The sequence below is a fragment of the Nannospalax galili genome, unplaced genomic scaffold (genome assembly GCF_000622305.1).
Source record: "Nannospalax galili isolate Female #2095 unplaced genomic scaffold, S.galili_v1.0 scaffold312, whole genome shotgun sequence".
Lineage (NCBI taxonomy): Eukaryota > Metazoa > Chordata > Mammalia > Rodentia > Spalacidae > Nannospalax > Nannospalax galili.
Window position 1 is genome coordinate 4,387,109 of NW_008335967.1, and position 22,148 is coordinate 4,409,256.

At 39.8% G+C, this 22,148-nt stretch overlaps 1 protein-coding gene and 2 non-coding genes across 11 annotated transcripts in view; 2 read left to right on the forward strand and 1 right to left on the reverse strand.

Annotated features, from left to right (window-relative positions):
- Srpk2 (SRSF protein kinase 2) overlaps positions 1-22,148 on the forward strand; it is a 239,211-nt gene that overhangs the window by 35,968 nt on the left and 181,095 nt on the right. The window lies entirely within an intron of this gene.
- On the reverse strand, positions 12,882-12,988 carry LOC115069961. The gene has a single exon (XR_003849192.1). It is a non-coding gene; the product is annotated as a U6 spliceosomal RNA (small nuclear RNA).
- LOC115069955 lies at positions 22,015-22,146 on the forward strand. Its single transcript, XR_003849187.1, has one exon. It is a non-coding gene; the product is annotated as a small nucleolar RNA SNORA42/SNORA80 family (small nucleolar RNA).

A 22,148-nucleotide genomic window follows, 5' to 3' on the forward strand; every position in this document is an offset into this window, starting at 1 on the left:
CATACCCACCACACACACACACACACACACACACACACACACACACACAATTCAAAATAAAATGAAACTAAAATAATATTGCTTTTGTTTGACTTATAGAGGCCAGCATAATACATAAATTTAATTGTATCATAAAAATAAACAATAGAACACCAGTGTCCTCTGTATAAAAAGGACAGACACACTGATATAGACCTTTAGAAAAAAAAATAATAAATAAAATATTTTTAAAAAGTAGCTCTAAACTACAGGAAGAAAGTAAATTTAAATATTTTGATAACAGCCTATTGGATTATAAAATTAAAAACATGCTATTTAAAATAGGATAAAAAATTTATTACTTCATCTTTGTAATTGAGAATTCCCCCCTTTTTGTGATACTAGGGATTGAACTCTACCACTGAGCAGCCCCCATCCTGTAATTAAAATTTAATCAGATAGTAATTTGGGCAAGTCATTTACTTAGAGCACCAGTCTTTAAGGTTTGCGTTTTAGTTTGAGACTCAGAGGTAAGATCTTTGAACTATTTACAAAATATTGTAAGAAATCTTACCAAATTTATTTAAAGATGATAAAGTTTGACATTACCTTTTTAAAGTCTTCTCTTTTGTGTGTGAATGTGAATGTTCATATATGTGCATGTATGTGCCCATGTGAGTGGAGATCAGAGGGCAATCTCCATTGTCTTTCCTCAAGTGCCATCCACCTTGTTTATTTTTGAGACAGCGGCTCTCACGGATCTGGAGTTTGTCAAACAGGCTAAGGTGGCTAACCAGCAAACCCCAAGAATCTGCCCATCCCCACTTACCCAGGGTTGGGATTTGTAAACATGTTCCATCATACTTGGATTTTAAAAAATATTTATTATTTTTATTTTATGTGTATGAGTGTATTGCCTGCATGTATGTGAGTGCACCCGTGTCATGCAGTGCCGCGGAGGTCAGAAGAGGGCTTCAGATTCGCCTGGAACTGGAGTTAAGGACGGTTTGTAGCCGCCATGTGGGTGCTGGGAATTGAACCCAGGTCCTCTGCAAGAGCAGTCAGTGCTCTTAACCGCTGAGCCATCTCTCCAGACCCTGGACTTTCAATTGTAGGTTTTTGGAATTGTACTCAGGTGCTCAGTGCACTGCGAGTACTTTACTAACTGACCTATCTCCCCAGCCCTAAAATCTTAATTTTGAGAAATTGAACTGATAGCTTATTACAATTGTCACCTAAATTTAACAATTAAGATTTTGCTACCTTACTTGTATCTCTTCCCCCGGTTTGTAAATATATTCTGAAATGATCACTTGTGTTATTTACCCTGACATTACATTTGCATCAGTCTTAGTCAGCCTGGGCTTAAACAACAGACACTTGTATCTCATAGTTCTGGGGACTGAGAGCCTAAGATGTTAAGATTTGTGGAGATGTGATGGTTATTGTTAATTATCAACCTGACCGAATCTAGAATCTGAGCCTCTAGGTATGCCTATGGGGGGGATTATCTTGATTATATTAATTGAGATGAGAAGATTCATCATCTATCCACTGTGGTGACCCCACTCCCTAGCCAGGATCCTGATTGTGGATATGATGTGACCAGCTGCTTCATATTCCTGTTGCCTTGACTTCCCTGGCATGATGGACTGTACCTTTGAGGTATGAGCTGAAATAAATCCTTTCTCGAATTGCTTTTGTTAGAGTATTGTCATAGTAACAGGAAAAGAAACTGGTAAGAGAGCTCTTCCTGCTTTCTAGACACTTTTGCCTAATGCTGTCACATACAGTGGAGAGAGCAAACTTTCTGGTGTCTCTTAAAAGAATTTTGATCAGGTTACCCAACCCTAATTACCTCCTAAGGCCCACCTCCAGTTACTGTAGTACTGTACTACTGTAGTACTTCAACATACCAATTTTGGGAAAAGGCCACTTCACAGTAGTCACTAAAATATCTGGACATTTTATTATTTTTTTATGTGTATGAGTGTATTGCCTGCATGTAGGTAGGTGTACCCATGTCATGCATTGCCAGAAGAGGGCATTGGATCCCCTGGAACTAGAGTTACAGATGGTTGCTAACTGCCATGTGGGTGCTGGGAATTGAATTTGGGTCCTCTGCAAGAGCAGACAGTGATCTCAACTGCTGAGCCATCTCTTCTGCTCTCTAGACATTTTCTTAATCACAATGAATCTAGAACCAACCCATACTATAATGTTTTTAGGGAAGATCTTTCAAAATTGTCTTGTTAAAATTGAGATTAAAAAAAGTCGGGTGTGGTGATGCACACCTTTAATCCCAGCGCTTGGGAGGCAGAGGCTGGTGGATCTCTATGAGTTCAAGGCCAGTCTGGTCTACATAGGGAGTTCCAGACCAACTGGGGCTACAGGGAGACCCTGTCTCAAAAAGAACCCCCCCCAAAAAAATTGAGATTAAAAATATTAGGTACATATGCCAGCATTTGTTATGTATTAAAATTTATATAACTGAATTGCTTTTTAAATTGTTTTAAGGTTCTGTTTATTTTTATATGTATGAGTGTATTGCCTGCATGTATGTAAGTGCACCCATGTTGTGAAAGCCTGCAGAGGTCAGAAGAGGGTGTTGGATTCTCCTGGAACTGGAGTTATGGATGATTGTTAGCTACCATCTTGGTGCTGGGAATTGAACCCAGGTCTCCTGCAAAGACAGCTAGTGCTTTTAACCACTGAGCCATCTCTCCAGCTCCAAAAGAAAAGCTTTTAAAGTAGTTCAGTAGTAGCCTGGAAGGATGGCTCAGAAGTTTGTTAAAGCACTTACCATGCAAGTGTGAGGAATGGAGTTTGGACCCCTAGAACCCAGGTAAATCCCTGGTGGGTGGGGCAGCTGCCAGTAATTCAGCCTTGAAATGTGGAGACTTAGAATCCCCTGAGCAAGCTGACATTCTAGACTTAGCTATATTGAGAGCTCTGGGTTTGATTGAGAGATCCTGCACTAGTATGGTCAAGGAGTGATTCAGGAACCTTGGGCCTCCATATGCATGCATACAGACATACACATGTACCCGCACTCACATAATAAGCCCACAGTCATGAAAACATGCACACCACACATATGCATCGGAAAAGGAGGAAAGGAGCATAGTAGTTCAACTTTTTTTGCTTCCATCAACCAATAGTTTGAAGAAAGAGGGCACAGAGGAAGGGAAGCTATGGTAGAGTAAAAAACACTTGAAATCATAATTAATAGAACAAGTGAACTTCAAAAATATATTATTTACGATTTAAAAATTTTATTATTTTTATTTTATGTGTATGAGTGTTTATTGCCTGCATGTATGTGAGTGCACCTGTGTCATGCAGTGCTGTGGAGGTCAGAAGAGGGCTTCGGATTCCCCTGGAACTGGAATTAAGGATGGTTCATAGCTGCCACATGGGTGCTGGAATTCGAACCTGGGTCCTCTGCAAGAGCAGTCAGTGCTCTTAACTGCTGAGCCCTCTCTCCAGCCTCCTTATTTACTATTTTTTATGATTTTATGTGTATGAGTATATTGCCTGTATGTAAGTGCACCATGTGTGTGCAATGCCTGCGGAAACTAGAAGAGGGTGTTAGATTCCCTGGAACTGGAATTACAGATGGTTATTAGCTGCCACGTGGGTGCTGGGAACTGAACCTGGGTCTTCTGCATGAGCATCCGGTGTGCTTAACCACTGAACCATCTCTCCAGACCCCCAAAATGTAGCATTTTTATTTTTTGAGAATTTCATAGACATACAATGTATTTTGAACACATTTAGCCAAACCCCAGTTCCCCCAGATCCACTCCCACGTCCATAACTACGTGCCCTTTTTTGATTTTTGTTTTCAGTAACTTGAATGCAGTTTGTGCTACCCATAAACTCATGGATATGGGGCCATCCACTGGAGTGTGTTTACTTAGACCATGCCACATCTTCAAAGAAAACTGGGGCTTCCTCTGCAGAAGTCTTCCAAGTGTCGGTAGTAGCTCCTCGGCTGAGGTTTGAGACTGTGAGACTCTCCCTTGATGCTATGGTGTTCACTGACTTACTGACCTGTGCAAGGCAACCTCTATTGCTGTGAGTTCCTGAGTACAGCAGTCCTTCAGGTCTAGAAGACACAGGTGAACTTTCTTTAATCCTGATCATAATTAACTGCAAACAGATGTTAAATCCTGAATTCTTACATAACTCCAGTAGTCTGGAAAAAACTGACATATGTAAACACACTGAGTTGTTTACAAAAGGAATGACATCCTGAAAACATTATAGTTAAATAAGGATTTTAGTTTTTCACAAGTTATTATGGCATTTTAAAACTGTCCCCTCACACTAATGAAAATTTCTATGAGGATTGTGTTAAAAGTCAATATACCATTAATATTTCTACTAGCATATAAATAATTATAACAGGTTTCATTGTAATATTTTCATACATATACATAATATATTTTGATCATATTTATCTCCATTACCCTCTTTGATTTTTTCCCATTCCTGCTAATCTCCTTCACAGCTAGCCCCCCTTATGTTTTTTTCTGTGATCCAATGAGTTTAATTAGGGTTGTTTACAGGAGCATGCCAGTCAGTGGCTTACTGAAGAAAATGTCTCCTTCCACCAACCATTAACCCTATCAACTCCTCTCCTTTCAATGACAGGGCATTGATGGGCCCAGTGTTGTGGCAATCCTGTGCAGGTAATTTTAGCTGTTAGGAGTTCAAGAGAGCACCACCAGGTGTCATTCCACACCTTTCTTCCCCCTTCCAGCCCTTAAATTATTTTCATCCTGTCTTCTGTGGTGTTCTCTGAGCCTTGGAGAGGAGTGATTTAGATGTCCTACTTTTTAGCTGGCATTCAACAGTTACTTACTCTGTACTTCACTAGTCTCTGCAGTCACTGCTGACCTCTTGCTAAAAGAAGCTTTTCTGACAGAAGTGAACATTAGCCCTATTCTGTGGGCCTAAACATAATTATTTAGAAGGCAATTTGATGAGCACGTCACATCCACTTAGCAAAACAACGGTAGTATCTTTCCCACAACAGCCTATAACCTCCCTAGCCATGTACATGTACTTTTGACTGGGTTTACAGTACTGGATATGAATTTTCTCTTGGAAAGTGAGCATCAAATCTAATCAGAACACTGTTCATTACCTTCATAACCGACTTAATCACTATTACGCCAGTGGACTCATCTAGCTTGGCTGTTGATACTGTTCCATATAGGGTCCATAGCTGAGTAAGTTTGTTAATAACAGGTTTCCCCCAGCAGCCTGTATAGCACCTTCAGGCGCTATGAAGAGCTAACTCAGTGATGGATATTGCAGCCCAGTTCAAGCTTGATTTCTCTATGTTCTGAGAGCAAGATGTAAGGCATCATTAGTGGTAGGGTCTTACCTAGTTCTGGAGGGCAACCAACAACAGTAACAATTGCCTATGTTGTTTTGGGGACCTCAAGGAATTCCCTGACCAACTCAGAGAGGTAGGCCACCCTTGGCACTGGGATTCTTGGTTAAAAATTTATAACTTTTGGAAGCAGGTTTGTCTACCTATACAGCGTACCTTTTTTCAGTTTAGCCGGGTGTGATGACTCACACCTGTAGTCCCAACACTTGGGAGGCAGAGGCTGGTGGATCTCTGTGAGTTCAAGGCCAGCCTGGTCTACATAGTGAGTTCCAGGCCAGCTGAGGCTACAGGGAGATCCTGTTTCAAAAATAAACAGACAAACCTTTATTCAGTTTAGTTTGAAAAAATTGTAAATTATCAAATATCAGATTTACTTACGACTCAATTTTCCACACCACTTGCTCTTCTTCTCTTATCTCCCTGCCCTATTCCGTGTTTTTAAGACAAGGCCTCATACCGTAGCTTAGGTTGGCCTGGAACTGTCTACCTGGAGCCATTCTGGCCTTGAATTGATAGTACTCCTTTTGTCTCAGCCTCCCAAAGTGCTAAGATTACAATGTGAGCTAACATGCCCTGTTTGAGTCACCATTAACTGTACTGTAGCTTTTAAAACATCAATAAGGCAAATTTACTAACATAGTTTAATAAAATGTTATAAAGACAAGAACATTAAAAAAAAAAAGCACAGCTAGTGGGGCTATAGAGATTGCTCAGTGTTTAAGAGCACTGGGTACTCATGCAGTGGACCCAGGGTCAATTCCCAGAAACCACATGGCTGCTAACAACTCTCTGTATCTCTAGTTCCAGGGGATCTGATGCCTCTGGCCTCTGTGGGCAATTTACGTACATGGTGCACTTACATACATACAGGCAAAACAGTCATAGATATAAAATCAGTTTTAAAAAAGCACAACTAAGATTTGTGTTCTGTTTCACTTAGTGAGTGTTTGACAAATAACTGTTCAAATAATTTAACCAGTAGGTGGCAATAAATACCTGATTTTTAAGAAAAATAGTATAAATCATAAACAAGAAACCTTTTCTACAAATAAAAATTGTATACTTGGGGCTGGAGAGATGGCTCAGCAGTTAAGAGCACTGACTGCTCTTGCAGAGGACCTGGGTTCAATTCCCAGCACCCACATGGCAGCTATGAACCATCCATAACTCCAGTTCCAGGGAAATCCGAAGCCCTCTTCTGACCTCCGGCATGGCATGACAAGGGTGCACTCACATACATGCAGGCAATACACTCATACACAAAATAAAAATAATAATTAAAAAATTGTATACTCATGGCCTTTATATTTTTTGATTTGAAATGTTGGTGTAGATTTTATTATATGTGTAGCTTGTTTTATTTTAATAAAGTTTTGAGTTAGGATCTCATATATCTTAACCTAGCTTTGAGGATGACTTCTGATCTTCCTGCCTCTGCCTCCCAAGTGCTGAGATTACAGGCATATGTCAGTCATATCCAGTTTTGTATAATTCATTTTTAAACTGTGGAGTTTTGATAGTTGAACAATTGGTTTGTAGCTTTAAATTTTTAATTAATTAATTTATTGTGAGTCAGTGTATCATGCTGTAGCCCAGGCTTGCCTGGAACTCACTATATAGGCCAAGCTTGTGTGAACTCTTGGCAGTTCTCCTGCCTCTGCTTCCTCAGTGCTACAATTACAATTGCATCCAGCTTTGTTTTCAAACTGACTGATAATGCAGCTATTGGTTTATTACCTGGTGACTACAAAGTATCAGTTATGGATTAGGAAATTTTCATGTTTATATTTACCGTAGTCTAGACTGTAGGATTTTTAAAAGGTCTGCAAGCAATTCTAATATCAGCCAAATGATTTATTAACTGTTAGCATTTATTAATATTTAGATTTGTTTTTCTTTATCTGGTTAATACAGTTTATTTGACTTTAAGTTAGAGGGCAGTTCTCTGATACCTTTTTGTTCTCACTGTCAACATTCATTCATTGGTTCATTCATGAATAACAGGGTCTTACTCTGCAGCCCAGGGTGGCTGTGGACTTGGCGATCCTCCTGCCTCTGCCTTCTAAGTTCTAGGATGACAGGCATGAATGTAAACTTTGTTTGTACTTTGACATTGAACATAGTGGATTTTACAATGGGAATAATAGGGCTGTTCAGTGTTTGTGGCAGATGGGAAGTTTCCAGGCATGGTGCCTGATAGGTACACTGAAATAGTAACATTCCTTCCCATTCAATGGTTATAGTAGCCTTTTTATTTATTTGTTTGTTTATTTTTTTTGGTCTTTTTGAGACAGGGTCTCCCTGTAGCCCTAGCTGGCTTGAACTAGCTATGTAGACCATGCTGACTTTGAACTTATAGAGATCTATCTTCCTCCCGAGTGCTGGGATTATTAAAGTCATGTGCCACCACGCACGGCATCTGTTTTTACTAAACATTTATTAGCTGTTGTTTCAGTTATGAATGGTTTGGTCAGAATGCTTTCAAGAATGATGGCATCTTTTTAAAAAGTCACTTCTATCGAACATTGCGTATCTTGAAATTGGTTTTTGTAGGTGAAATTTTCAGTATTTTAACTCAGGCCCACCACAGGAAATATAGGACTAACATGTCCCTAAATCAGTCCTGTAGTGTTGAAGATGGAAGTTTCTCAGTGTGTGACTTTGACTTTGTTCCTTTCCAAATACTCTAAAAGGATAAGAACCACTGTCACCTATGTTCTGTGTTAGTACACAGCATCTGATATACTTTGGTGCTCAGTAAAGCTCATAATAAGTTGCTGAGGAGAAAGGCATTATTGTTTATTACATTCTGAACAGTGCCAGTATTATGATTTTGTTTGCATTTAAAGTCAGCCCTTGAGACATAAACTGCCTGCAGTGTTTTAAGTATGAAACATGGGTAGGTGGTTTGAAGACATTTCTGTGTGGTTCTATATTACAGTTTGAAATTTACTAGTAATTCATTTGCTACTTGGCATTTGTAACACTCCTGGTGGTAATGGAGACTTTGAATATTTGCCATTTCTTGGCCTCACAGAAGACGTACCCTCATTAAAAACTTTTTTTTAAATTTATTTTTACTTTTTAATTACATGTATGTTTGTATATCTGAGTTGGATCTATGCACATGAGTTCGGGTGGCAGAGGAAGCCAGAGGTTTTGGGACTATCCCCACCCCTAGGAGCTGGAGTTAGAGGCAGTTAGGAGCTGCCCAATGTGTTTGCTAAGGATTGAATGCAGGTACTCTGAAAGAGCATTGCGTGCTCTTAACAGATAAGCCATCTCTCTAAGCCCCCTTCTTTTGTTTTTGATATGCTAAGGATGTATTTATTTAGTTACTTATTCATTTTTTAAATATCAGGGTCTCATGTAGCCCAAGTTGACCTCAGGATTCCCAGTGTAGCCAAGGATGACCTCATCCTCCTCCTTCCACTTTCCTAGTGCCAGGATCACAGGTGTGTGTGCTACCATGCCTGGCAGTAAGTTTTAGTTTATGCTTTTCCATAGCATTTTTCCACTCTAGCACAAAATTTTAATGTTTATGTAAGTACATACTCTTTGTATAAGAAATTTTTGCCCCCTTCCAGTTTTTAGGGGTAGAGCCCAGGGCCTTGGAGATGCTAGACAAGTGCATTTTGACTAGTGTTTCTGTCCAGCAGCATCCAGGGTAACTTTTAGGGGTTGAAAGAGGGCTACTCAGCTAGCAAGAGTTTTTCCTAGCAAATGAGACAAGCTGTGAAAATTGAAACCAAACGACAGAAGCAAACTCAAAAAAAAAAAAAAAATTGAGGTTAAATTAATATAACATTATGTAACATGTTTAAAGCTTTCATTGGCAATGTTCTCCAACTGACATATGTATGTAGTTTCTAACATTTTACCATCCCAGAAGAGGAAATACTATTGATTAGGCAGTTGTTTTCCACCTCTATCCTGGGGACATTGACATTTAGTTCTACATTGACATTTTAGGCCTACATATGCCTACATTCTCATTCTCTGTTATATCACTCTGTTATATCTCTCATTCTCTATGACTGAATATGACTACTATACTTTATACCTGTTCTACAGTTTATTCAGCTTTGGTAAATATTTGGGTTGTTTATCCAATATTTGGCTATGGTAACTATTGTTACAGTAAACATTCATGTATGTGTATTTTGGTGCCAGCTTTCAATTTTGGGGAAGGTACCTAGGAATGGCATTACTAAATCATATAGTAATCTCTTTAGCTATTTGGCAAATCACCAACCTGTTTCCCACAATAGCTGTCCCGTTTTATATTCCTTCTGTCAATGTTCAAGGTTTCTAGTTTCTCTGTATCTTTGCTAACACTTGCTGATTTTTATTTTTATTACAGTCATCCTCATGGATGTGAAACAGCATTTCATTATTTTTATTTGTATTTTCCTAATGACTAATGATATTGTTCATCTTTCATAGGCTTGTCAGCTTTTTATATATTGTATTTAGAAAAATGTATAAGTCTTCTGCCCATTTTAAAATTCGTAGCTTGCTCATTTCTTGTTGAGTTCTGTCTCTTTTGTATTATTTATTTATTTATTTTTTGGTCTTTTTGAAACAGGGTCTCCCTGTATCTCCAGCTGGCCTGGAACTCACTATGTAGATCATGTTGGCCTTGAACTCACAGAGATCTGCCTGCCTCTGCCTCCCATGTGCTGGGACTACAGGCATATGCTACCATGCCCGGCCTTCTTTATTATTTTTAATTTATGTGAATGAGTGTATTGCCTGCATGTATATAAGTGCACTTGTGTTGTGAAATGCCTGAGGAGGTCAGAAGAGGGTGTCAGATCCCCTGGATCTAGGGTTGGACTGTTGTTAGCTGCCATGTGGGTGCTAGGAACCTGAACCTGGGTCCTGTGCAAGAGCAGTCAGTACTCCTAAGCATCTTGAGGTATCTTTCCAGTCCCATTGTTCTGTTTTATTTTTTGAGTCAGGATCTTACTCTGCAGCTGAGGCTGACCTGTTAGTCATAGAGTAGCCCAGGCTACCCTTAAACTCCTGGGAGTCCTTAATCCTGGGATTATACCTGTGCCACCATGCCCTGCTGTTTTATTTTCTTGATAATGACCTTCGATACAGAAAAAATGAATTTTGATGAAACCTACTGTATTATCTTTTTCTTTTATTGAATGCACTTTTTTTTTTTTTTTTTTTTTTTTTTGAGGTGGGGTCTCCCTGTAGTCTCAGCTCACTTGGAACTTGCTATGTAGACATGCTGGCCTCAATGTCACAGATATCTGCCTCCCTCTGCCACCATGTAAGTGCTGGAATGAAAGTTGTGCACTACCATGCTTGTCTGGCTGGCCTTTCTTTTTCTCCCTCCCTCCCTCCCTCAAAAAAAATCTGTAAAACAATTTTGCATTTCTTTAGTGTGTTGAGTGTGAGAGAGTGTATGTGTGTGTTTGTGTGTACCTGGAACTCGCCAGTTTTGCTAGTGTAGTTAACCAGCTGACCCCAGATTCTCAACTCTCTGCCCCTCCAAGAACTCTGGGATTAGAAGCAGGCCACCACACCCTCCTGGCTTTTTTTGTGGGGGCTGGTGCTCTGAATTCTGGTCCTCAATGCTTATATGACAAGCACATTATCTACTGAGCCATCACTTCAGCCCCCAAATTGGCAGAATTTTTGTGATAGAAGAATTAAGGTGAGAAATGCTAAGTAAAAAATGAATGCTGGCTTCTAAGGTTTATTCTTGTACATTGTTAGGGAGATGTGTGGATTTTTGTGTGATTACAAATGAAGAGGAGAGCATGCATGTATGTCTTTTAGGAGTAAAGGTGATATTTTATCTTTTTCCTTAAATGTACATTAAAACTAACCTACCAACCAATGCAAATGAAAAGAAGATCATTTAAACCTATGAACTGGATTACTGGAAGACGACTTGATTGTTGGAAAAACAACTAGAGAACTTTTAGAGCAGCTTTTAAAAAATTCTGTTTTTTATGTATGTGTTTTGCCTGCATGTATATAAATGCACCACGTGCATGCAGTGCTCAAGGAGACAGGAAAGAGGGTGTTGGATCCCCTGGAACTGGAGTTGTGGATGGCTGTGAGCCACCATGTGGGTGCTTGGAACTAACCCGGGTCCTCTGCAAGAGTAGTCAGTGCTCTTAACCACTGAGCCATCTCTACCCACTAAAACATCTTACTATTATTTCTTTCCATACATTAAATTTAGGAGTGAATGTTGAAAATAAAACTTGTTAATCATTAATTTGTTTCTTAAATAAGTTTTTAGTAATGTAGAAAGAACCAAGAGGAAAGGAATTTTTAGCCTTAGTAATGTTGCTAATAAATGCTAGAGAAATATTTAATACCATAAATAAGTAGGTATTCATTCTTACCCTCTTCATGTTTGCATGTATATGTATACATATGGAGGCCAGAGGTCAGCATTGGATATCTTCCTTAAGTCAGTCTCTACCTTATTTAATGCACTTTTATTTATTTATTTTTGTCAATTTCATACATATAAACATGCTTCTTGACTATATATACCCCAATTCCTCCTCCTCCCTCTAGGAACCCCCAATTCTTCTCTCACATTCCCCTCCAGGCACCCTCCAAAACATCTTCCTGCTACTTCATGTCCTTTCTTTCTTCTTTTTTTCCTGGTTAATAACCCACCAAGTCTGATTACTGCTGCCCAGAATATTGACTGACTTTGTTGACTTGATCTTGTCTAGGTCTTGTTCAGGTAATCACAACTACAGTGAGTTGACGGGGACAGTGGCCATACCATGTCTAGAAGACAGCATTTTATAGTACTCCTCCCCATCCTCTGGCTCTTATGTTCTTTCTACCCCTCTTCCGTGGTGCTCCCCAGACTTCGTTGGAGTGGGAGGTCAGAAGAGGGTGTGGGATCCTCTGGAACTGGAGTTAAGGACGGTTGTTAGCTGCCATATGGTTGCTTGGACTTGTACCTGGGTCTTCTGGAAGAGCAGCCAATGCTCTTAACTGCTGAGCCATCTCTCCAGCCCAAGAGTAGTATGCACTCTTAACTGCTGAATCATTTCTCTAGCTCCTCTTTGTACACTCTTTATTTAAAACTTTTATTTATTTTTATGTGTAAGAGTATTTTGCCTGTATGTAAGTGTACCTTACGCATGCAATACCCGTGGAGGCCAGCAGAGAGTGTTGGATTCCCTGGAACTGGAGTTAGGGAAGGTTGTGAGCTGCCATATGGGTTCTGGAAACTGAACCCAGGTCCTCTGCAAGAGCAGCTAGTGTTCCTAACCAGTGAGCCATCTCTCCAACTCTCTTTGCACATTCTTGATCCCGACCTTTGTCAGATACATGATTTACAAATTTGTTTTTCATATTGTATTTGCCATTTACTTTCTTTGTAATGTTTGGTGCACAGAATAGTCACTTGGAGTAGTAAAGTAGGGTTATATTTTATGCAGAGCTATCTCCTCCTGGAAAGGACCCTCCCGAAAAATGAAAATCACTTATTTTATTGAAAGATATGGAATGCTTCAGGGATTTGCATGCCATTTTTGTGCAGGGGCTGTGCTAATCTTTTCTCTGTCGTTCAAGTTATAGTATATGTGCTGCCAAGGTGAGCACACAAGATTCTTTGATGAAAAATAATAAAAGTCGTCTTTCTGGCTTGTGCTATGTGAAAAGATGGAAGCACTTGACCTAAATTTTCTGTGTGTGGGTGTGACTATTTATTTATTTAGAAAAAGGATCTTGCTATGCTGTCTATGCTGACCTAAAAGTCATTGTGTAGTAGTCTAGGTTGACCTTGAACAATGATCCTCCTGCTTCACCTTCTTGGGGATTATAGGCATTACTTTTATACTCCATTTCATTCAGGCTTGAGTGGGCTTTTATAAGCCCAAATGAAGAAATCTAAACAGACGGAGTTATGACCAAGGGGAAAAGAAGTTGAACAAAGATTGGGGCGGGTCTGGGGAGATGGCTCAGCAGGTAAAGTGATTGCCACACAGTCACTTTCTTCACACTGACTTATGGTCCATTCACATTTTTTTATATGCTACTTGTATTTGTCTATTGTGTGAATACTGGAGTTTGACTCCCCAGAACCCAGTAAAGTCTGGGTGAGTGTGGTGGCCTGCCTGTATTCTCACCTCAAGAGGTGAAGAATGGGAATTCCCAGAGTAAGGTAACTAGGCAGATAAGCAAAAGCAGCAGCAAGTTCCAGGTTCACCTGTAGCAGTTGCCCCAATATATAAGATATAGAACAATTAAGGAAGACACTTGCTGTCAACCTTGGGCCTCCATATGCACATACATGCTTGTGCATTTTACACACATACACACTCAACTCATACCTTATGAAAAAGATAAGGGCAAAGAATTGGGAAGACATAGGTTTAATAGACCTGAGTTTGGATTCCTAGAACCCACATAAAAGCTGAACCTGTGGCACAAACCTGTGATTTTAGTACTTGGGGATGGGGCAGATCCCTAGAGCTATTGGCTAGCCAGTATAGTTGAATCCATGAGCTCCAGAATTAATGAGAGTTCATACCACAGAAAATAAGATGAAGGGGCTGGAGAAATGGCTCAGTGGTTAAGAGCACTGAGTGCTCTTGCAGAGAACCCAGGTTTGATTCTGAGCACCTAAATGACAGCTAACAACCTTCTGTAACTCCAGTTCCAGGGGATACAGCGCCCTCTTCTGACCTCCAAGGGCATTGCACAACATGGGTGCACCTACCTACATGAAGGCATTATACTCATAAAATAAAATAAAATAATAAAATATTCTTTAAAAGTTAAAAACATTAAGATGGAGAGTTGATAGACTCCTGATAATCTCTGACCTGCACTTGCACATGCACATTCACATGCACATGTGCACTCAAGTGCACATGAGCAAATACACAACACAGGCAAAAAGATTGGGTCAAAGAATCTCATTGGATAGTTCTATGTAGAAAGGAAATATATAGCAATAGTGCATAGGATATGGATTATATAAAGTTTTTTCCTTTGTAACTTATGTAGCATTTACATTTTGCACATTATTTTAAGAGAAAATCTTACACAATCTTAAATTTTGACTGTATTTTCCAGACTTGCTGCTTTCTTCACACTGACTTATGGTTCATTCTCATTGTTTTATCTGCTACTTGTATTTGTCTATAGTTGGCTCCTTTCCCCTGAACTTCAGTTGTGCATTTGCTTCTTTAACAGTATTCTGTGTCGTCTTAGCCCTAGCAAGGCACCCCAGACCCCTCTGTAGCCTTGCAGCATACTATCCTGTGCTTTTACCACTACAGCCTGTCCTCTCTGCCTTTTTCTGTTGGGTTCAGTCCTCCTGGGATTCATCCCACATCTTGCCCCAAGGGTGAGGGCTTTCCTGATTCCTCACTCCCCTGTGGTCTCCAGCAGTCTCTGTTATAGTACTGACCACAGTGCTGTAACTACTTGTTTTTCACCTCCATGGGCTTGTAAGCCCCTTAGGGAATAGACTGAGATTTTCATTGTCCTCATATCTAGCAGAGTATGTGGCTCAGTGTTTGCATCAATCTGTGAGTTACATGAATAAAAGATTTGTACCGTCATGGGGTACAAACTGGTAGATATGGGCTGGATCACACACGTGGATTTGATCATGTGCCAGACTGCTTTTATTTACTCATTTGATGTGTGTGAGTGTTATGCCTGCATGGATGTAAGTGTACCTATATGTACTGTAGTGCCTGACAAGGCCAGATGTGCGGGTTAGGTCTGCTGGAACTGGAGTTACAGATGGTTGTTGCTCACCACTTGGACGCTGGGATTCAAACCTGAATCTTCTGCAAGAGCAACAGTGCTTTTAACTGCGGAGCCATCTCTCCAGCTCCCACAAACTGCTTTATAATGGGGGATGCTTTACATAAAAAAACCTTATTCCTATAATCTGAAAAAATGAGGTACCCTCTTCTGGCCTCCTGCAACATTGCACACATGTGGTACACTTACATACATGCAGGCAAAAAACCACTCATACACAGAAAAGAAATAGATGAAGTTTAAAACAGACTTGATAAGAGTCTGTTATTTTATTTTATTGGATACAGGGTCTTCCTTGTAGTCACAGCTGGCATGGAACTCACTATGGAGACCAGGCTGGCCTTGATCTCATAAAGATCCCCCTACTTCTGCCTCCCAAGTTCTAGGATCAAAGGTATGTGCCACCACACCTGGTTTAGAGTCTGTATTTTAGTGTGTATTATTTTTGTTGTTGTCGTTAAAATAAACCTTTCCTGTTTTCAGCTAATTTGCCTGAAGAAATCTTTAATTCCTTTATGTGAAAATGGAATTTTGTTATATTTGCATTTTGTCACTTAAGTTTGAAATGTTAAAAGAATTAAATTAAGTTTGGTTCTTGAAATTTATGCAAAACTTAAGAGCACTTTTGCCAAAGATATGGTCTAGATACTCTTTCACAGGGGACTAGTTTTCGACCCCACCCCTACCCCCACCCTACCCTCCTCTTACCCCCAAGGTGTGTCTCTGGAAGGTGAAGCGACACTGAAGGGTCTCAAGCAGGACAGTAATGGGATCCATTGTTTTAGAGACTTTGGTTCTGTAGGAATTTGGATCAGAATTAGCACAGTGTGAAACAATGGTGGATCAGAAACTGCAGGAGGTCCTACTAGGATGGAGGCATACAGATGGGAATTCTGTTTATTTTCAATATAATTTTTAAAGTCTTTGAGCTAGCTAGATTATGAAACCCCCTTTGAGGTAAAAATGAGTTGGTACCATGTAATATTTGAAATACTGTGAGTAATCATGTTCTCTTAGTAAGTTGCTGTGTAGATTAGATAGAGAAAAGAATAACAGGACTGTATTTGCTGAACAGGCAGAAATTTATGTTACCTTTTGTCCTCCCTGCTCCCTTTCTCTTTTTCCTCCTTCCTCTGTTTTTTCCCTCTGCACACTCCTCTCCATAGGGTCTTCTATGTTACCCCAGCAAGTGTTGATATCTAGGACTCACACAGTTCTGCCACCTCAGTGTTCCTGGCGTTGGGACTATAGGCATGCTGCACTATACCTAGTGTGCTGTATAGCTTCAGTTGTCAACTTGATACACCTGGGAATTCCTCAGTTGGGGAATTGTCTATTGGATTGGCCTGTGGGTGTGTCTGTAGGGCATTTTCTTGATTGATGAGTGATACAGTGATGTAGCGTGGTACCACTCCGGGCAGGTGGTCCTAGGTTGGATAAGAAATCAGGGTGAGCACAGGCCATTGGAGCAAGCCAGTAGCAGCACTCCTCCCTGGTCTGTATGCCTCCCTAGTCTGTGCTTCAGCTCCTGCCTCTAGGTTCCTGCCCTAAGTGGCTGCCTGACTTCTCTCAAAGATAGACTGTGCCTTGTAAGTGTAAGGGGAAATAAACAGTCCCCTTGCCTCCAAGTTGCTTTTGGTCATAGTATTTATCAGAGCAATGGAGAGGCTAACTAAAACAAGTGGCTTCCTGTTTTTGGAATGATCAGGTGTGTATGAGCATCATTTTACACACAGAAATACCCACTTTGAACTGGGCATTCAAGTTGAGAACAGGGATCATAGACTTGAGGCTAGCCTGGGCTACATAGAGACTTCCAGGTCAGTCTGTAAAACAAAAACTTCAGAGTAGTGTGTGTGTGTGTGTGGGGGGGAGAGGCTTGTTTAGAAGAAGGTTTTCAGTGAGCAGAAGAGGGGGATGAGAGAGTGATGAGGAAAAATGACCAAAATTCATTACATACATATATGAAATTAGCAGATAATAACAACAACAACAACAAAACAGAACAAGACAAAAATACTTAAAAAAACCAAAAAACCCCAAAAAACCAGCCTGTAGAAGAATGGCTTTTCTATGGTGCTCCGAGGGTATATCCCTGAGTTTTGAGAGGTGAAGTGAGAGAAGGGAGAGCAGAAAAAATGTACAGGTAATGCTCAGTCAGTTCCACAGTTGGCTTGTTGGAAATAAGAGACAGTTTATTCCAGCCTTATTTATTTTATTTTATTTTTATCTTTTATGTGTATGAGTGTATTGCCTGCTTGTGTATTAGTGCACCTCTGTCATGCAGTGCCTTTGGAGGACAGAAGAGGGCATCGGATGCCCTGTAACTAGAATTAGGGACGTTGTTAGCTGCCATGTGGGTGTTTGGATTTGAACCCAGATCTTCTGCAAGAACAGTCAGTGCTCATAGCCGCTGAGCCATCTTTCCAGCCCCCAGCCTTGTTTTTCAAATTTGTTTTGATACTATATTTTCAGTTAAACTAATGTAATGAACTATTTTGACCTCGTTGTGAGACCAGAAAAACTAGACCCCAACTGCTAATTGGATACATAGTTGGGTGGGTGATAAACCTATACATAACTGCAGTAGTAAAGCCATCTACTAATATTTATTAACCTCCATCACTTTGTCCAGTACTTAGCAAAATACTTTCTCATATGTTACCTTGAGGTGTCCTCACTACATTTTTACTCTAGATGCTTTTAACTGTTTTTTGTAGCTGATGGAATCTAGGATTAGATAAATAATAAATAGTAAGTAATTTGACCTTTAGAGGCTACTGTGAGTACAGGTAGTCTCCCAGAGCCCTCAGTTCTATTCACCATGGCATATCTCACTTCATTATTAAATTATTAGGATGATTATAAAATATAATTTATGGTTACAAAAGGCATGCTCATAGTGAAATTTAGTTAATTCAGAAATGTAGAAAAGGAAGAATACAGTCTCCACATCTGTAGTCACTTGTGAGTATAAATTCTGTATTAGATTATTTTTGCTGATATAAGACTTCAAAGGCACTATATTGAGCATTTATAGTGAGAATAGTACCTGGCACTTTTTCCTCAAGGAGGACTTTTCTGTTTTGAAAAATTTTCTTTCTATAATTGAAAGTAAGACTTAAATAATACTTGGAAAGTATGGATGAGAGTAAAAAAGCATCCATGTCCATTGAGAGACAGACAGTAATCCCCTCCTGAGCTGCAAGGGGTGTAGCAAGCCTTTGTTATCTGCCTTCAGTGTTTGTTCATTGAGTCCCAGGCTACCAGTTTACCAGACTTAAATCTAGAGCTAGCATTACTGTACATGGGAAGGTGATTGGTTCTGTATACCGCATGGAATTCTCTTTTAACAGTAAAACTTGTTCGTTCTTCTTCTTGTTTTTTTGAAGCAAGGCCTGGCTGTGTAGCCAGAGTTTAAGGTTGGTCTTAAAATCAGTGTTCTCCTGCCTCTGCCTTCCTCTCAAGTGCTAGATTTACACTCAGCAATAAGACTTTTTCTTTCTTTTTTGATTTATTTATTTTTATGTGTATGAGTGTTACCTGCATGCATTTAAGTGTACCCATGTTGTGCAAAGCCAGAAGAGGGCGTCAGATATCCTTGAGCTGGAAGAACAGCAAGTGCTCTTAATGTTGAACCATCGATCTCTCAAGCCCCAAGGCTTTTTCTTAAAAAAAAAAATTATCATGTATGTGTGTATGAAGTATGTGTATGAGTATGGGCATATGCCATGGCTCCCATGTAGAGGTCAGAAGATAATTCAAGGAGATTGTTTCTCTGCTACCTTGGGTCTTGGGGATTGAACTCGGATTGGCAGGCTTGTTGGTGCGCGTGCCTTTACCTGTTGAACTATCTCACTGGCCTGGTAATAAGGCTTTCTTGGAAAAGCTTCATGGTCTTCATCAAAGCAGGTGGAACAGTATTTGTATGTATGAAATTTTCAATAGTAAGGCTCTACAAAGATAGCTGTAAAAATTAATTATATTATCAGGGCCTGGTGACATCTCAACACTAAGGAGACTGAAACAGGAAGATTGCTGTTAAGTTTGAAGCCAGCCTGGGCTACATGGTGAGACCCTTTTTATAGTGTCCTCTCTCCCCCCATAATATTGCTTTGATTAGTTGTATTTTTCTCATCTTGGAAAAGTCATAGGTAAACCTATCTTTTTTTCTCTTTTACATTAAAAGATAAGACTTCTAGGGTTTAACGAGATAAAAGTGCTTGCCACCAAGCCTGAAGATATGAGTTCAATCCATGGAACCTGCATGGTAGAAAGAGAGGAACTAACTCCTGCAGATAATTCTTCGAGTTCTACAGGTGTGCCCTGACATGCCACCCCATAAATAAATATGTTTAAAAACTTTAAATTAAAAATGTGTAATGTCTAAACCAGGTCCTCAGATCCTTTGAGCTGTATTTGTTTCTAGGCCAAGTTTAGCTGGTAGTCTCCATACTAACCAGAGTTGTAGATAAGAGGACTGTGTTCCCTTTTCAGTTAGGGCAATATGATGCTTTGACACTTGACCATAGCATTGACTTTTGTCTCTATATTCAGATTGTAGTTTGTAGTTGAACATTTCTCTTTAATATTGCTCTCTCTCACTCTCATTGACATTGTTTTCTTTTAAATAAATGCTCCTTTGATAGCTTAATTCTGAAAAAATTTGAGATATCAAAATGGAGTGCAGATGAAGGCATTTATGAACATTGTTTGGGCTGAATGTTTTTCTCTCTGGTGGTTTGCCAGCAAGAGGGCAGCAGTTAGCCAGCATACTCCTCTTCATGACTGTTTGTTTTTCTTTGTTCAGGCGAGGCACATCCTGATGCTTATTTCAAGGGTAGAAAACTCATCTCTTTCCTTGACAAGACTTTAAAAGAATGTTATTTACCTGTTTAAAACTGTTGACCAGAAAATGACCGGTGTGGGCTTATAAGTTTGACAATTTCTATCTAGGGGACTGGAAAGATTGCTCAGCTGTTAGGGATGCTTACTGCTCTTGTAGAAGACTGGGGTTTGGTTCCCAGCATCCACATCAGCCGTCTCACAACTGCTTGTAACTTCTACAACCTAATTAAGTCCTTTAGAGTCCTAAATCCCTTGGAAAGTCATAGTGTTTTGCTTTTCTTTCCCTGCAAAGTGAAAAATGACAACACCAAAATGCAAACTAGTGTAAACAAGTCCAGCAGAATTCATGGTTACTAATGGCTTCAGAAAGTATGTCAAATATCAGTATCATTTTCTTACATTGATTTTTTTTTTTTTTGAAACAGGGTCTCACTATTTCTGGCTGGCCTGGAACTCAGAGTCCTGCCCACCTCTGCCTGCCTGGTACTGGGATTAGAGGCATACGCCACCATGCCCAGCAGTAAATATTTTTAAATTAGGTCATCTATCCTCTTTAGATACTAGTTTTATTTTGAAACAATACACTTTTTGATTTATCTCTGGGAAATCTTTTAGCCTTACTTTTTAAGCACGGAAGATGTCCCTTTTCTGAGGGGATTGGTATGCAGGATATAGTGCAATTATTCATTGTAGCTAGGGTAGCTCAGCCCTGTCTTGCTCATGGGAATTGTTTATATTGGGGCTTTGGGTTCTGTGATCACAATTCTGTAAAATAAAAAGAACAGGTTTTTGGAAAAATTTTCTGTTTGTTTTTACTGTATCCTAGGATATCTAATGAGTAATGACTTTGAGTAACTTAACTCTATTTAATATGAACACATGTACATCCTGCTTTGTTCCACAGAGGATTTAATAAGGTGGCCCTGATCTGTAGGTTTTATGGTCTGAGTGAAAATAAATGGGGTATACTTAGTGCAACAATACTTCCATTGCACCTCAAGGTCTTATTAGACCTTTAGGGCTTGAATATGTTAACTGTTCATAAATCTTACCCATTGATAATAGAATCAAAGTTTCGAATTAGACAAAAATCATTGTGTGCCTAGTCTGATGAATAACCTGGGTAGGCAATTGGGTTGCTAGTGCTTGTGATTTATTGTCTTAAGACTCACAGACTATGAGCAAAAACATTTTTTGGGATAATGAAACCAGTTTCTGAGCTACAGTTAGCTCTGTTACATCCAATGAACTGGGTTGGCTCTTGGTCTTTGTAGCAAAGGCATTGATGTGCAGGTCCATTGAGATCAAGTAAACAAGACAACATTGTGTTCAGTGTGTGTGTGTGTGTGTGTGTGTGTGTGTGTGTGTGTGTGTGCCCATGAATGGAGGTCACAGAACAACTTGTGGAGTTGGTTCATTCCTTCCATCAAGTATGTCTGGGAATCAAACTTAGGTCGTCAGGTTTGGCAGCAGGTGCCTTTACCCACTGAGTCATCTCTCTGGCCCACAAGTTGTGCTTTTTCTCCTACATCTTTGGGTTTAGACATTTAGGCAAGCAGCCTGTGTTAAATGTATAAACTAACTGTGGAGTAAAATATCTTTTTTCAACTTTCTCATTCAAGAACAGTTTAGCTGAGGTTTGTTTGGGGCCCCTTGAAAGTTATACTCATTCAAATTATTTTCTAGTTTAACAGTGTGTTTAGTGTGTGTGTGTGTGTGTGTGTGTGTGTGTGTGTGTGTGTGTGTGTGTTTATTTTTTGTTGTTGTTTTGAGACAGGGATATCTCCCTACAGCTCCAGCTGACTTGGAACTCACTATATAGACCAGACTGGTCTTGATCTTATGAAGATTCCCCTGCCTCTGCCTCCTGAGTGCCAGGAATAAAGTCAAGCACCACCACACCTGGCCCTTTTGACATGAATGTTCTTTTGGGTTTGTATTACAGCAAAGTTTTCCTTTGCAAATTGTATTTTTCAGTTTATAAAACCTTATAATAAGCATGGGTTTGGATTTATGGCAGGCTTGTCACCCTGGGCCTCTCATAGTGTCCCATGCTAGAGCAAACTGCCTCTGAACCATTGCCTGGCCTCTGCCTGTAGGCTGCTGGCACTAAAGCGGGTCATACAGTAGA